Source organism: Nylanderia fulva, unplaced genomic scaffold, assembly GCF_048542155.1.
Source record: "Nylanderia fulva isolate GAGA-0341 unplaced genomic scaffold, ASM4854215v1 Scaffold2, whole genome shotgun sequence".
NCBI classification, from domain to species: Eukaryota; Metazoa; Arthropoda; class Insecta; order Hymenoptera; family Formicidae; genus Nylanderia; species Nylanderia fulva.
In genome coordinates, this window is record NW_028190263.1 from 8,744,029 (window position 1) to 8,758,493 (window position 14,465).

The following is a 14,465-nucleotide window of genomic DNA, read 5'->3' on the forward strand; positions in this document are numbered from 1 at the left end:
TAGCACCAAGTTCTCTCTTTCTCTCTCTCTCTCTTTTTCTCTCGTATATTTCTCGTTTTTTGGTCCACGAACCAAATTGGAGTAGATCATTGTAACACACAGATAATTTGGCGATAACGAATTCGGTGACTTGGAGAATGAAAAGAAAGCTGTCGAGTGGAACAAATTTTGAAATTGGATAATATGTTACAAAACAGGCTAGATCGAATTAAATTCAGTAAAACAATCGAAAACTGGTAAATAACCAGGATTATAATATCTATAATTTTCAATGCTTTAATATAATGTAGTATAATGTATATTATATGTACGCGTGGATCACAAAATATATAACATTTCACAAATATAATATCGTTATATATACATATGTATATAAATAATTGAAAATTGACCGGATCTTTCAAATTGTGTCTGTGAGAGTTGTTCAACTCCTTAAAGAAAAATCCTTTTATACAACAAATTTCGCAGTCGAAAGTTTAGTTTAGCGTCACCGGTAGTTTCTTCCTTCTTTTCTACCCTCTCCTTCCTACACGGCCTGTATATACACTTCCGCTGAGTTTCCGAAGAAAAATCTACGTGAAGCAAAACAACCCCGCTGCTTTCATATCGCGACACTCTGTACATTTATCTAGAAACAGGCTGCGTGGATGTGGTACCAAGAGGAAACGTGTCTGGCATAACCTCTTCTTCAGTTGTCGACAACTCTTCACCGTTGGTAGGCGTACATATCACACACACACCCATACTTTTTCTACCTTTCCTCTCGTCAACACCATTACAGTATCCCTACCGAATCTCTCATCAATTGCCCTTCTTCTTTCCCTTTCTCTTTTGCAACCCTATCCCGCAAATCTCTATTTTTGTTGGCATCGATATCGTATGTTCGTGAGATGGGGTTGAGCTTGAGCATCGACAGTATTGAAAATCAACTCCTACGCTCGTCTCTTCGTGGTTGGACATCCTTCGTCTTATCCCCTTTCAATTACTCTCAGCACTTTACCATCCTTTACTTTTTCTTCTATGTTTCTCTTGTCATCGCAGAGAAAGACACAGAAAAGATATCGGCATTTAACATGTCTCTATTATGTTGCTCTCGACGTGTATCAATGTTGGTATGTGAATAGGAAGTGTAACTTTCTTTATTAGACCTATACTAATATGTATAACAACATATATGAATGAGGAAATTATAAAGCAAGTAAAAGTAGACACAGTTTAAAATATAAAATAAAAACATCCACTTATTCTGCATAAGTCTTTTATCCTTCTGAATTACATGTAAATAGCTTTTATAAAATAATAATTTATATTTATTTATATTTATATTATTTATTTCTAATATTTATTAACATTAATGATTAAAATTCCTTTTAGAATCTTCAGTTAATTTTATAAATTCAAACATGTACGTATATATATATTTGTATGTATATAATGTTATTTTTATTACTTGATATCCACTTGATTAATCATTAATATAACATAATTTTGATAATGATGCAAAAGATCACAAATTATATTTGAAAGTTGATTATAGCTTAGCTCAGGCATTGAATATTTATAAGAAATAAAGCGAAGAGCGCTAATATTAGCAAAGCATATACAAGAGCAAAGAATATAGATACTTTTCCCTCCACGTCTATGCAATTTAATAGGTTGGATCGTAAATGCGGAAAACGCGAGGGCGGAGCAGCATGACATACATCGCGGAAACAAGAGTGCGTTTGATCCTGCTGCATATGCATACGACATATTTCGAACATGCAAATCGCATAACGGCGCTAGCAATCTTCTTCACCTGATCGATCTTTCACAAAGGCTCTCAAATTGCGTCTCATCATTAATCGCTCGCGAATAATCTCTTGTGCATATACTTTCAAATTATGTACGTAAAAATCTGTATGCAAAATGTACGAAATATTGCGCGAAACATTAAAAATAGCTGCTGATACTATTTTCGCAACAGTTGTTTCCAATTTAATTTCGATTGCGTTATCTCTATGCATAATTGAATATATAAATATCTCTATAGAAAAAGATATAGATAGAGAGAGAGAAAAAGAGGTAATGGATTCACTCGAAATATATAAGCTACTATATTTAAAAAATTGAATTAATTTATTTCATATAGAAAGTGTAACATTAAACTTCTTTAAACATCAATTAAAACGTCAAACTTTATAGACATTATTTTGGCTACGAAAGTATTGGAAAAAGCAGATTTGATACATACAACATGACAAAAACTTGTAATAATATGATAAAAGTAATTGCAATTGAAATATTATATTTTAATAATACAAATGTGGTGAATGAACTGAATGTTGGAGAAATATACGCACGCAGGCGCACATTTGATTTACAATCGCAAACGGTCGGAAAGAGAAAAATCACGTGACTAAAAGTTTAACAAAATATTTTTATGAATAAATCACATACTTTTGCGCTATCCTCTTTATCATCTGGCCGCGGCGTCTTTTCTAAAAGCATTCCACAAAGCAGACGAGACTCGTCTCCATGCAAATGGGTCTGGATTGAAGAGAAAGGAAAAGCAAAAACGAAAATAATAACGAAACACAAGATGGAAACAATTGTAGCATAACACTCTTTCAGATGCGAGAAAGTCTTATTCGAAGACATTGCACGACTGCAACAACGACGAAATCAAAACAAATCGAAACAAATAGTGCAAGGCAGACGAAAAACTCGTTAGGGAGATCGGGAGTTTAAACGAGATGCGTACTTCATGGATTAACGATTTTGTATCAATTAATTGCTAATATAAATTTTTTTCCATAGCTTGTGACATCTACTGTGATATTTCACGTTACGCGTATCTTAAAATATATTATCAAACAATGCAAAATGTATATGTATATATACAATATGTATGTATGTATGAACAGCGTGTATGCCGTAATAATATTTAATTCACTCAAAAAAATAAACTATTGTCTCGCGTGAATGTGTACTCTGAAATGTGTACATTCGTCCACATTCCCAGTTCAATATTTAATTAGAGATAATTATAATTTTTGATGATATAATTACTTGTAATTTATCGTATATATTACTAGTATAAACCACCAAATCTAAATTACACTTCTAATTAATTATTCCAATTGCTTTAAATTAATGGTAATCTTCACAGAGTCATTTGTTTTAATAATGATATGTAATAAATTGAAATTTTGTATATGTTGTGTGTATCTGTGTATGTCGCGCGTAAAGTCCACTAATAAATATCAAAATTAAACAATTCTGTTTTGTAACTTGATATATTTGATATGCGTATAAACTATTATCTTATACCTTGCGTATACTATATGTATATCTAATGAAAATATATTGTATTATCGACATTATTCTAATTAATTGGACTTAAAATTGCCAAGAAAAATGACACAACAATCCGATTGAAAAAATTATTCTTGTAATTGGCATCTGTAATTTTATTACAATTGCCAATATCTATTTGTCGAACGTAATTTTCGTTCTCGCCACGCGAGATACTTTATGTCACGCGTACATCTATATTATATTGAAATCTATTAGATCGCTGTCCCGGATGGAAACAAAATGAAAAAAATGTTGAAACACAAATTATAGCTACTTTCGAATCAATTTTAATTCGACAAATCTGCATCCGGTATCAAAGAAAGCTTTCGTAAAAAGAATGGGTGAAAGATAGCCTAATCTATGGCTGCATAAAATTACAATGAAATACAAACGAATCGTTGCAAAACGATGCGCAAGAACGCTTTCCTTTGGTTTTGCAATGCGATACGTATGTAGCATTGCGTTACGAACAAAAGATCCTGGTATTAAATTCGTCGACGTCTTATTTTCATCCGGCAAAATCGTTAAGAATCCCTCATCCAGAGTACCGCTGCGAGAACTTTTGGAGAAAATCCGACAACACGAACGAGAACGACGGAGTTTACTCCGTAAATCGCCTCCGGAGATAGACGCGAAACAGAGTTGCCGGACAAAATGCTATAACGATCGTCTATGAGAGAAGAAAATTTTTACAAGAGTTTAATTAAATGGGATAATTTGATCAAATTCAATCCGTATGTGTGACATTTTATTCATTTTATATTTTCAAATATTTTATTAATTGTCAGAACTCTATGTTCTGCGACAATGTAAATGTAAAACATGTCAAGAGTTTGTTGATAGACATTAAAAATTGTATTTTCTTTGAAAGAAGATGACTTTATCAATAATATAATATATCAAAATTCTAAAAATTATGATTAATCAATCTCATCTTCCCTGTGTGAAAATGTATAATGCCAAACTCATGTAACAACGTTTTGCACGACGTGAACGTGCCACGAATGAAAAAAGAACGTGTTCTCGCAGTTTGGTGCGACATGTGGATGCAACTTGTTTCATCGGCGAAAAACTGTATCCTTCGATCCTTCGTCAAAAATATTTCTCAGATCGGAAACAATTCCATTCCAGAACGCAAATCCGAGTGTACGTCACAGTCAAACAAGAAGCACATAAATCAGTGAGTGCGGAACGGAAAAAAGAAGAAACAAGAAGAAAGAGGTGGAAGAAAAAAAGATATAACAAAGAAAATTGTCGCCAATAGAAATGCATCTCGGCATGTACGAGAGATTTCGATCCCGAAATATCGAGGATTTTCTCCCGATATCTGCAATACAAAAATGAAGTAGGCCAACCAATTGTCCGAGAAAGTGAGCCGGATTCGTAGAAAATTCTGTAGCTGGAAACTTTGCGATTCGATATAACTAGTCGAATCAATACCGACTTTTAGGAATTTCATTTCAAAACTAGCAAGGGCTCAGCAGGATGTCAAAAAATAATAGAGATGCATTTTCAAATATTAACTTTAACAATAAGAAAAGAACAAGTATATGTATACACATAAAATATATAAAGTTTTATATTACGTATATATAAATCTAAAACGTTATCATTGATTGATATTTATAATTTGATGTACAAGAAAAATTATTGGCAAATTAAAAATTAAGAAACTACTGCTCCCTTTTATCTCATTGTCAGTTTGATTTGTAACTTGCTCAATATTTTATGACAAATATAAATTTTATTCGAATCAGAGGAGAAGAGACTAAGACCGAAGTAATGTTACAAAGTTTCATTTAAGCACCGATGTATTGAAAAAAGGCGTTGATTCGGACGCGAAATCATCAAATGTTCTGGATATAAGTAGTAGTACTCGATAAAAAATAAATTCCAGGCAGTCAATAAAATGAAAAATAAAGATTTTGAAATTTTAGTGGCATACTTGAAAAGTATCGATCAAATTAAAAAAATGTCATAACTAGTAAATATTTTACAATGAAGTAAATATTTATATGTCTCTACAAATAATTCGACTAATTTTTATTGTTCTTAAAGTTGTTTTGAATTATCTTATTACTAGAAAACACATTTTTTTGTTATACATATTGAACGAATAATTAATAAAATTTTATTAAAGTCGTATATGTATACGTTGCTATAAAGATGCTTCGATATCTTAAACTTTTAACTTATCTTCAATTTAGAATTGATTTTGTTTTCATTATTATGCAATTAATTAACGCTGTATAAAAGATATTTCTGTTTCGATAATATTTTTAAACAAACGAGAAACGCGGTGGAATTCAAACAACGTCCGAATCATTTTTGGCCAATTAGCTGGCCAAGCATACTTGATGTAGAATGCAGTTATCGGAAAGTTCAATATTGGCTTCCGACAGCGAGCATGGATATCCAACGGAGACAAATGTTGGCGTGAACAAAGCTGCTTTCTGGGGACAACTTAAAGTCAGTTTGTCTGATTGTCAATTTGTATTCGACAGCTGTCATCGTCTCGTCCCGAGAATCATCAACAGTCGACGTTTTTGTTTTACAAAACATCCTTCTTCGCACATATATGTTATATTACATCAAAACAATGAAATTATCATCAAGAAAGATAAATATGTCTTAATTTTTCAACATATATTTTTAACTAAATTTCTCAACTATGCAATTTTCCAATTATTCATATTGTTATATAAAATACACTAAGGTCGTTCGAAGAATTTTTTTTCTTTGTCAATTTTAGAAGAGAACTATATAGTTTACATATATTTTACATTATGCAAAATTTTATTTTTATCTATTATAAAGCTAACAATATCACACGACACAACAGATTTGTATACCAAATAATTTCCTAATACAAGTTGGTATTCGTAACTAATAAAAAAAAAATATTAAGTGCATAAAAAATCGTGTCATATGATTGTCTCGTAAGATGATAACAAAAATGAGTAACAAAAGTAGCAGAAGACAGTATTCGAAAATTAAACGACAACGATTACGACTATCAGGAAAGCGCTTTCGATATTGGTTGCTGGCCTATTCAGGTCAGCCGAATATCCACCCTAAAGACAAGTGTTGGTACGGACGCTATAAGCTATAAGGTAGAAGCGAGCGAAGGATATTAGAATAGGAGAATAGTAAGAGAGAACGAGAAGAGAGAGAGAGAGAGAAAATTTATCGAGGGTTAGTTTATTAGCCATTAGGGAAGGACCAGCTCGTGGAATATTGTCTGGATAGCGTATATACGCGAGTGCCGATCGCAGTCGCGCAAACTGCAACCAGCTGCAGCCTGTCTGCTTCCGAAGGGCGGAAAATTGAAATCGAACCTCCGTCGCATCGCCGCGCAAACGCGATCGAATATATTCGCGACATCAGCGAATTCGTCGTTCCTTACATCAGTAAGTCGTGCATTTCGTATAATTCTGCATATAACCGTATAATCATTTTTTTTTCTCCTCATTGATACAATAAAACAATGAAATATTTATGTGTTTTAGCAATGTTTCTACAGAAACTTTACTTGTATACAAAAGATAATGAGAGTCATTCAAATATGAATTATGCAACAATTATATAAAAAAAAAGATATGGAGATGTAACTTGTACATATATTGTCGATATTTTAATAAAAAATTTAAATTGAATTAATTTAAAATTGCAAAAATTGAAAAAGATGTGTTTGTCTCTTTAAACTGAAAAGTCACGTTTTGCAATCGAATAATAGCTTCGTATAATCTTATAAGCTTCTTCTTTTTTTTAGTTGTGAAAACAATAAACGTAAAATCTAAAGGTAGAAAGCTATAAAAATCTCGGAGAATATCTGGCAAGTGAAACTGCACGAGCGCGTAGATATCCGAAGACGTGGATCATGCCTTTAAAATATTCTATTACGCGGACATAAATTCTCTCTCGGAACAGAGCCATTGTTGCAGGAAATGTGTGACGACGAAGGATCGCCGAAAGCAGAAAAGCAAGAACGACAGAATCAATATTGGTCGCTCCTGATATTTGTTTGGGATGCGACTGGGAAATGGATTGTACCCGACAACAGAATGAAAGGGACAAAATCTCAATCGATTTGGGACAAAGATCCTTTCGTCTAATCGAAAACGGTTTCGGTCGACCATCAACTGCAAACATTAAGAAGGTGCAATGAGTGGCAAATAATTGCACAATGCGAGAAGAAAATATCGTAAACTAAAGTATGTGAACATGCGAGTGTCTCTCCCTCTTTCTCACGCACAGATTTCATCTTTGAAATGCTTATTTAATCGTCCAAAATGCAACAATCATCATTTTTATCCAATTGTTATACATATATACGACCATATAAATAAAAAATAACATATACGTATAAAAATTTAATTAGCTTTGCGCCTTTTTTGCTTTGTATAATATATTATTTTCTTCTCAAATCTGCTGGAAATATTGTCATCAAGAATCGTGAAGAATCGATATCAGCTTAAGCAAACGTGATGCTATTAATTTTTCTACGCTGAAAATCAAGCAACTCCAAAACACCTCAGTGATAATAATATATGTACATATACACTCGTATATTTTTGCCGAGAAACGCACGCGATCCCCGCAACAAAGAAACTGCCAAAGTGGGTTAGTGAAACGAGCGAGGAAACGAGAAGCTACCGGTCGCGGTTAGAATGGGCGGAATTGATAGTGATCTTAATTAAAATTAGGGGGTTACCGAAACCGTCGCGTAACGCTTTCGCGAGTCGCCTCGGTCGGCTCCCATTTGCGTCGTTCCCAATTTGCATAACAGTAAAGATCCCGGGGATCACACTTTATATGTCGAGAGATGCGTTACGCGCAGCCCGTCGTTACTTGGGCGGTTTCATTAACGCGATGCGCCTACTCTATGTTAAATCTGACAATGAATCTAACCGCAACACCCATTTCGAGATTACGATACAATCGAGATATTGCGTTGCAGCACCGTTGCAACGTCTCTCTTTCGGCAGAGAGTGTGTGTGCACTATATGTACTTATTTATAAATCTTCCAACATTCATCAGACGCGCATTTTTTGCAACGAAAAGCAAACGCGAGCGCATACATTACGTCGAAATATTTATATATGTACCTACATTGTAACTATATTTTCTTAATAACATTTGTCTTGCTCTTTCTCTCTGACGAATTATTAATTTTCTCATTAACTTGCTGCGCGTTGGCAGTCGTAAAAGCATGTCTACGCAACATTCATTATTTTGCACCTTCGCAGCTCGGTTTAAAAATTATATTTTTTTCATGAGTAATATCTCGAGGACACAAGTTTAACGTAAATATATCGTCAGAGTAAATTTACAGCCGCATACTGACATTCTTTCAGGGACTTTTAATTCGTCGTAATTAATAAGTACCTTGTTAAAATGCGCGTACATATATCTCAATAAATTCTAGAAATATTCAACCAGAAAAGGGTTCTGTATACTAATTTGTACAATCTTAAATATCTTTTTTTTCGTACTTATTTCCTTTTCTTTTGAAAAAAGAATAACTTTTCTCGCAAAGTACACATCAAACATTTTAAAATAATATAACATTTTAAAATAATTTAATTGAATTTATGATTTTAGAGCTTTTACGCGTAATAATTTCTGCAATTGCATAATAAAACGAAGCTAGATTGTTTATATCGATATTTACACGAAATTTGATCGCTAATGAAAATAACTGATTGAAATATACTTATCATGATGGCGATAAATTGCACAAAGTAATACATGGTAAATAAAATTATAATTCGCGCACAGTGTAACGATATTTTGTATATTTACAGCTCTCTCTAAAAAAAACTCAGAACTCTGTCGAAATTTATTTACATTTCAAAGTTTTTTTATAAATTAATTTTAAGGCAAAATTATATATCAATCCTCATTCCATAATTGTGTGCTCTCTCTCTCTCTCTCTCTCTCTCTCTCTCCCTTCCCCTCATTTTTTCAAACTTGCAATTTCGTCAAAGAAAAAATGGCATATGTTATTTAAAACTCTTATTGTCAGTAACCCGATTACGTCAGAATTTTTCTCATATTTAGATGTAATCATGAATGATAATAATGTCTGCGATACGTGATTGCTACATGTTATTCGAGCATACTTTAGTAAGTGGGAACTATAAATTCAACACCGTCATATACATATAAACGACTCTTCTGGCACGCGAATAAAGTGGAGCATGATCGAGAAGATGCTTTCACGCATTCGCTAATAAAGCCGATATTCCTCGTTCTTTGTCTCATACGACAAAGACGATAATGCCGTCGAAAGCCCATGTGTCCCGATTCTAATTTACATATTATTGGTTCGATAAGTCAGGCAACAGTGAAACGAATATATAATACAAAATGCAAAAATCATTTTTTCTCTAACGTGCTAACTCTATACACCAGTACATTTATTGTATATTTTCTTTATATTTCAACAATTAATTGTGAAAATTATATATATGTCACTACATATTTATTGTTATTTTTCCTTTAAAGTGCGAGTTTCACGATGTAGAGATAATTAAATATATATTCCTGAAGAATTTGCAAATTATTCAAGCATTGCAATAATTATTATTATACTGAAAAAAAGTTTGTTAAATTAACAAATATTTAGTTCAATACGTTCAAATAAATCATTTATTTGAAACAAATAAATATTTATTTGATATAAAAAATATTTATTTGATATAAGAAAATTCTTTTCAAATAAATGATTCATTTGAACGTATTGAACTAAATATTTGTTAATTTAACAAACTTTTTTTCAGTGTATGTATAAAACTTGCTGCTACATATGCTTAATAAAAATTGTATAATATTTTGCTATTAATTAGCAATTATTATCGCGCTCTGCTTACCAATGCACCACGTATACACTATAATATTCCGCGTTTGCTGACATTACACTGTGGTATTACATTAAATTAAATTATCCATACATTATGCATCACTTCCAAAGACGAAATTATGGAGAAACAGGCGTATAGCCCACAGCAAACCCCTCAAGCATAACAATCATTGTTATTGCAGATCCGTCTTACCTAATGACATGAAAAGCCCTTTGAGACGAGAGATAATATGTTAATCTCGATAGTAGGTTGTAAGTCAATGTACCCAGAGGCCCGGAGGCATTAACACAATCGCGCATTTCTTGTCATTAGATTAAATTCCAAACCTTCATCGTATATGTATATAGACGATTCAATTTCGCATTCTTGCAAATCACAGATTTTAACATTTTATTCTTGAAAATTGAAGAAAACTCTTCTTCATCGCAATATTATATGATGTTTATTTTTATATGTTATAATAGCAATCACACATTTGACACAAATTGTTAAAAAAGTTTTTTAAAACATAGAAAACCAGAGTTTCATGTTACAAATTACTTTTCTCGAAAAGTAAGAAAATGCGATCAAGTATAAATTTAGTCATATTTTCACTTTCTCACCGAATAAATCACACTCTACATAGAGCAGTGACATATGTATATAGTAGCTTAATAATTTAAATGCATCGCGCTAAACAAAATCAAATTATCGCTTGACTCAAAAATAAATAAATTTTATGTGTACCTGCAATTTTATATTTTTTAACAATCGGACAGATATCGTGCGAAATAATCCAATGGATGGGATATGAAAGGAACTACATGTCTTTGAATGACGAAAACTAATAACACAGTAACTCGTAAAGTTTCGGCGATACACGCTCTCTTGCCACCTCGTGGGAATTTCCTATTGCAAGCCTGTCGTTTAATAATTCATGTACCCGGCAATGCAATCTAAACCTTAGTATGAATTTTCACGTATAATGATATCTTTCGGTGATGATCACACATATAGTCGCGTAATCGAGACATTTATCAAAAATCATTTCTATATATATATATTCTTTAAAAAGATTCATTATTATTCAAGACTTTATGAAACAGAAAAACTGTAAATTGCACATTGTCCATTATAAAAAAATAATATGCAGGCCGTAGCACATAAGACATGTTTTTGAAATATTTGGTCACATTTTAAGAGCATAATCTATTCATCATCAGGATGAAAAGTCGTATGAATATGATTTTAGAAATGCTTTCGAACAAAGTTCAAAATATATCAATAAATTTATTAAATTCAAATAAATATTTATTTTAATATTCCTTTATAAATAATTTATTTGAAATTAATAATAATAATGTGAAAAAATTATTTATTTGCTGTAAGAAAATTTATTTCAAATCCTTTTCAAAACAGATAAATATTTATTTATTTCAAATAAATGATTTATAGAGCAGTATTGAAATAAATATTTATTAATTTAATAATTTTTTTCAATGTCGAGTATGTCAATTATTGACATCTTTGACAATTTACCATTGACACGATCTTTGACACGTGTGAGATACACATCGCTAAAGAGAATGATTCTTTTTTTTCTACGAAACAACTATCTTTTTTTACATTTTTTCGCATGCACCGCGTAGGAAATCGAACGCATTAATTGAATCGTTTTGTGTGTCGTTCACACAGGAACGGTCGCACCCACGAATTTAACGGCCGATTACAGTCAATGTCATGCCACTGAACAGGAACGTAATATATCTCTCGTGCATAGATACCCATGCGGATCGTATCATCATCGGCACTCATAAATTCGATCTCTTGTTTCGTCGCGTCAAGAAAGAAAATTATTTGCAAATTTGCGAATTTAATTACGTAATTATCCGCGTAATCTATGTATAATTCTTTTGGATGATGTGTGTTTTGGAGGTTTTCTAATTATTCGTCTAATTAATAATATTAGCAAGTATATCAATAATTTTTCTTTGCTGACAGATATTTAAATTTATAAATATTTAAGTATATATTGATAATTTTTTCAAGCACAGTGATATCATATTACATCACTATACGAAATATCAACCATCACATTATTATCAATAAGAGATCAGCAACGTAATAATAACATATATGGTATATGAGATAGTAGCGGTAATGAATGCTATAAACTAAATCAAGTGTCAATAAAAGAATATTACCGTATATAATTTAAATCGAATAAATGTGAAGATTTTATTTAAACATATATGAGTGAAAAGCGAGTGAAAAGGACTTCTTTACTATTATATTTATTTTTTTTACGTTTTTAAACTTTCACAGATTGAGAAACAGTTTTATACATACATACACATATACATATGTATATATATATCGAAAATTGCAACATAAACTGTGTAAAATAGCGCGTTGCTTAAATAAATCTCTTCTCTTCTCTACCGCAATCTATCAGTGCGCGTCAGTCGCTGCACCTTCGCGCTAGATAATTTATTGCATAGAGTATATACATATATATATATATATATACTCTATGCAATATATATATATATATATATATATATATATATCGGGCTACCAACAATATAACCAATCTGCTGTCCGGCAGAATACAGTGGCCAAAGCGCCAATAAATATGGATGGAGTAGTAATAAATTATGGCTGGAAAAGACGATTAGGATGCAGCTATAAATTATCATGGATATATCGCGAATACGCGTCGCACACCCTATATGGCGACTGTGCCTTATGGCCATCCCATGTGTCCAATAATATGGATATTTTTCGGCCTTTAATCCGTTTAGCCACGAATATTCATAGCCGCGTGTTCGTTTTTAGCTCGTTCGTCTCGATTACGATATTTACTCGTTATGCCGTAGTGATTTCGTCGCTAACGACAGAGATAGAACCTCAATAAAATAATATATCATTTCTCTTTTTGCCTTATCTAACTTGTGAATCTAAAAGGTATTTTATTGTAGTTATTTTTATTATATACAAAATATTCTGAATTTCGCGCGAATTTCTTTTATCTGTACACAGAGAATTTTCTCTTTAAAATTTACCTTGAAAATCATGCTAATTGTGGAACAATATAGTATTGGAAGAATTTCATAAGAGTTTCTCTGATTAATATTTACAACACAATAAAAAATATTAATATCTACAATAAGATATAAAATATGTTCCATTAATTTTACTTTGTAAATATATAGTAAAATTTACTATATACATATTTTTTATTATAGTAAATATTAATCACAGAGAAATTCTTATATATAAAATTCTTTCAATACCGTATTGTCTCACGATTCCCATAAAATTTTCAGGATAAATTCTAAGAGATAAAATTCTCTTCATGTAGACTCATTAGTCAAAGTCCAAAAAATCGATTTTGATTTTAAACAAGTGTTAGTTAAAAAAATATTATTTTTCATAAAATGTCAACATATACATTCAGGTTGTATTAATATAATTGTGCAAAAACATTTCATTATCATCTCATCTTACTGTTTCTGGATTAATAAAATAGAATCTTTTTTTCTACATACACGCATGTTTGTATATGTTAAAGTATTATTGTTACAATATTTTCCAGAGTGAATTGTTCATTCTAAAATAAAATTCTTTCTAGCAAAAACGCGTATTATTGAAAAGTACGCTAATTATTCCTAAAGAAAGGCGAAATAAAAATGAAGGGTGTAAGCAATATCACGGGTGAAAAAAAAAATTCCTTCGAGCCGGATTTGAACCAGCGACCTATGGATGGCTCCAAATATTCAACAATCAACTACAGTCCACCGCTCTACCAACTGAGCTATCGAAGGTTATGCGAGTGATGTGAAATTTAACCTTCAGAAAGAATCGTTACATTTATCTTTGATCATTCTTCACTGGAATGATGTTTCGCGTATCGTAAAACTCTCATTTTATGATTACAAGATTAATCTAAATCTGAATGCGATATTATATCGAATCGTTATATGTATATATTATATGTAATAATAGTTATATGCACGTATATTTCAGTATTCATCAAGCTCTAATCAAATATGAATACTATTATGTTAAACACGCACATTCTTGGTCGCAAAGTACGCAATTAGTCTTTTTCTAGCGTTTCTTACGCAAGCACGCGTACATCATCGTAGCAGTGCGTGACGTCAATATCGTTTATAAGATGTAATATAATTATCCAATACATTTCGCAAAAAATTCCACAAGAACTTACCATAAATCGGGATCTTTAGTGCTTTATGGAAATATCTGTCAATACAATT

General features: G+C 31.7%; 1 protein-coding gene and 1 non-coding gene across 2 annotated transcripts in view; both read right to left on the reverse strand.

Moving 5' to 3' along the window:
• The window catches only part of PH4alphaEFB (prolyl 4-hydroxylase subunit alpha-1), a 152,204-nt gene that overhangs the window by 136,777 nt on the left and 962 nt on the right, over window positions 1-14,465 (reverse strand). The window lies entirely within an intron of this gene.
• TRNAY-GUA (transfer RNA tyrosine (anticodon GUA)) lies at window positions 13,917-14,012 on the reverse strand. The gene is made up of 2 exons: window positions 13,976-14,012; window positions 13,917-13,952 (listed from the first exon to the last, which is right to left on the reverse strand). It is a non-coding gene; the product is annotated as a tRNA-Tyr (tRNA).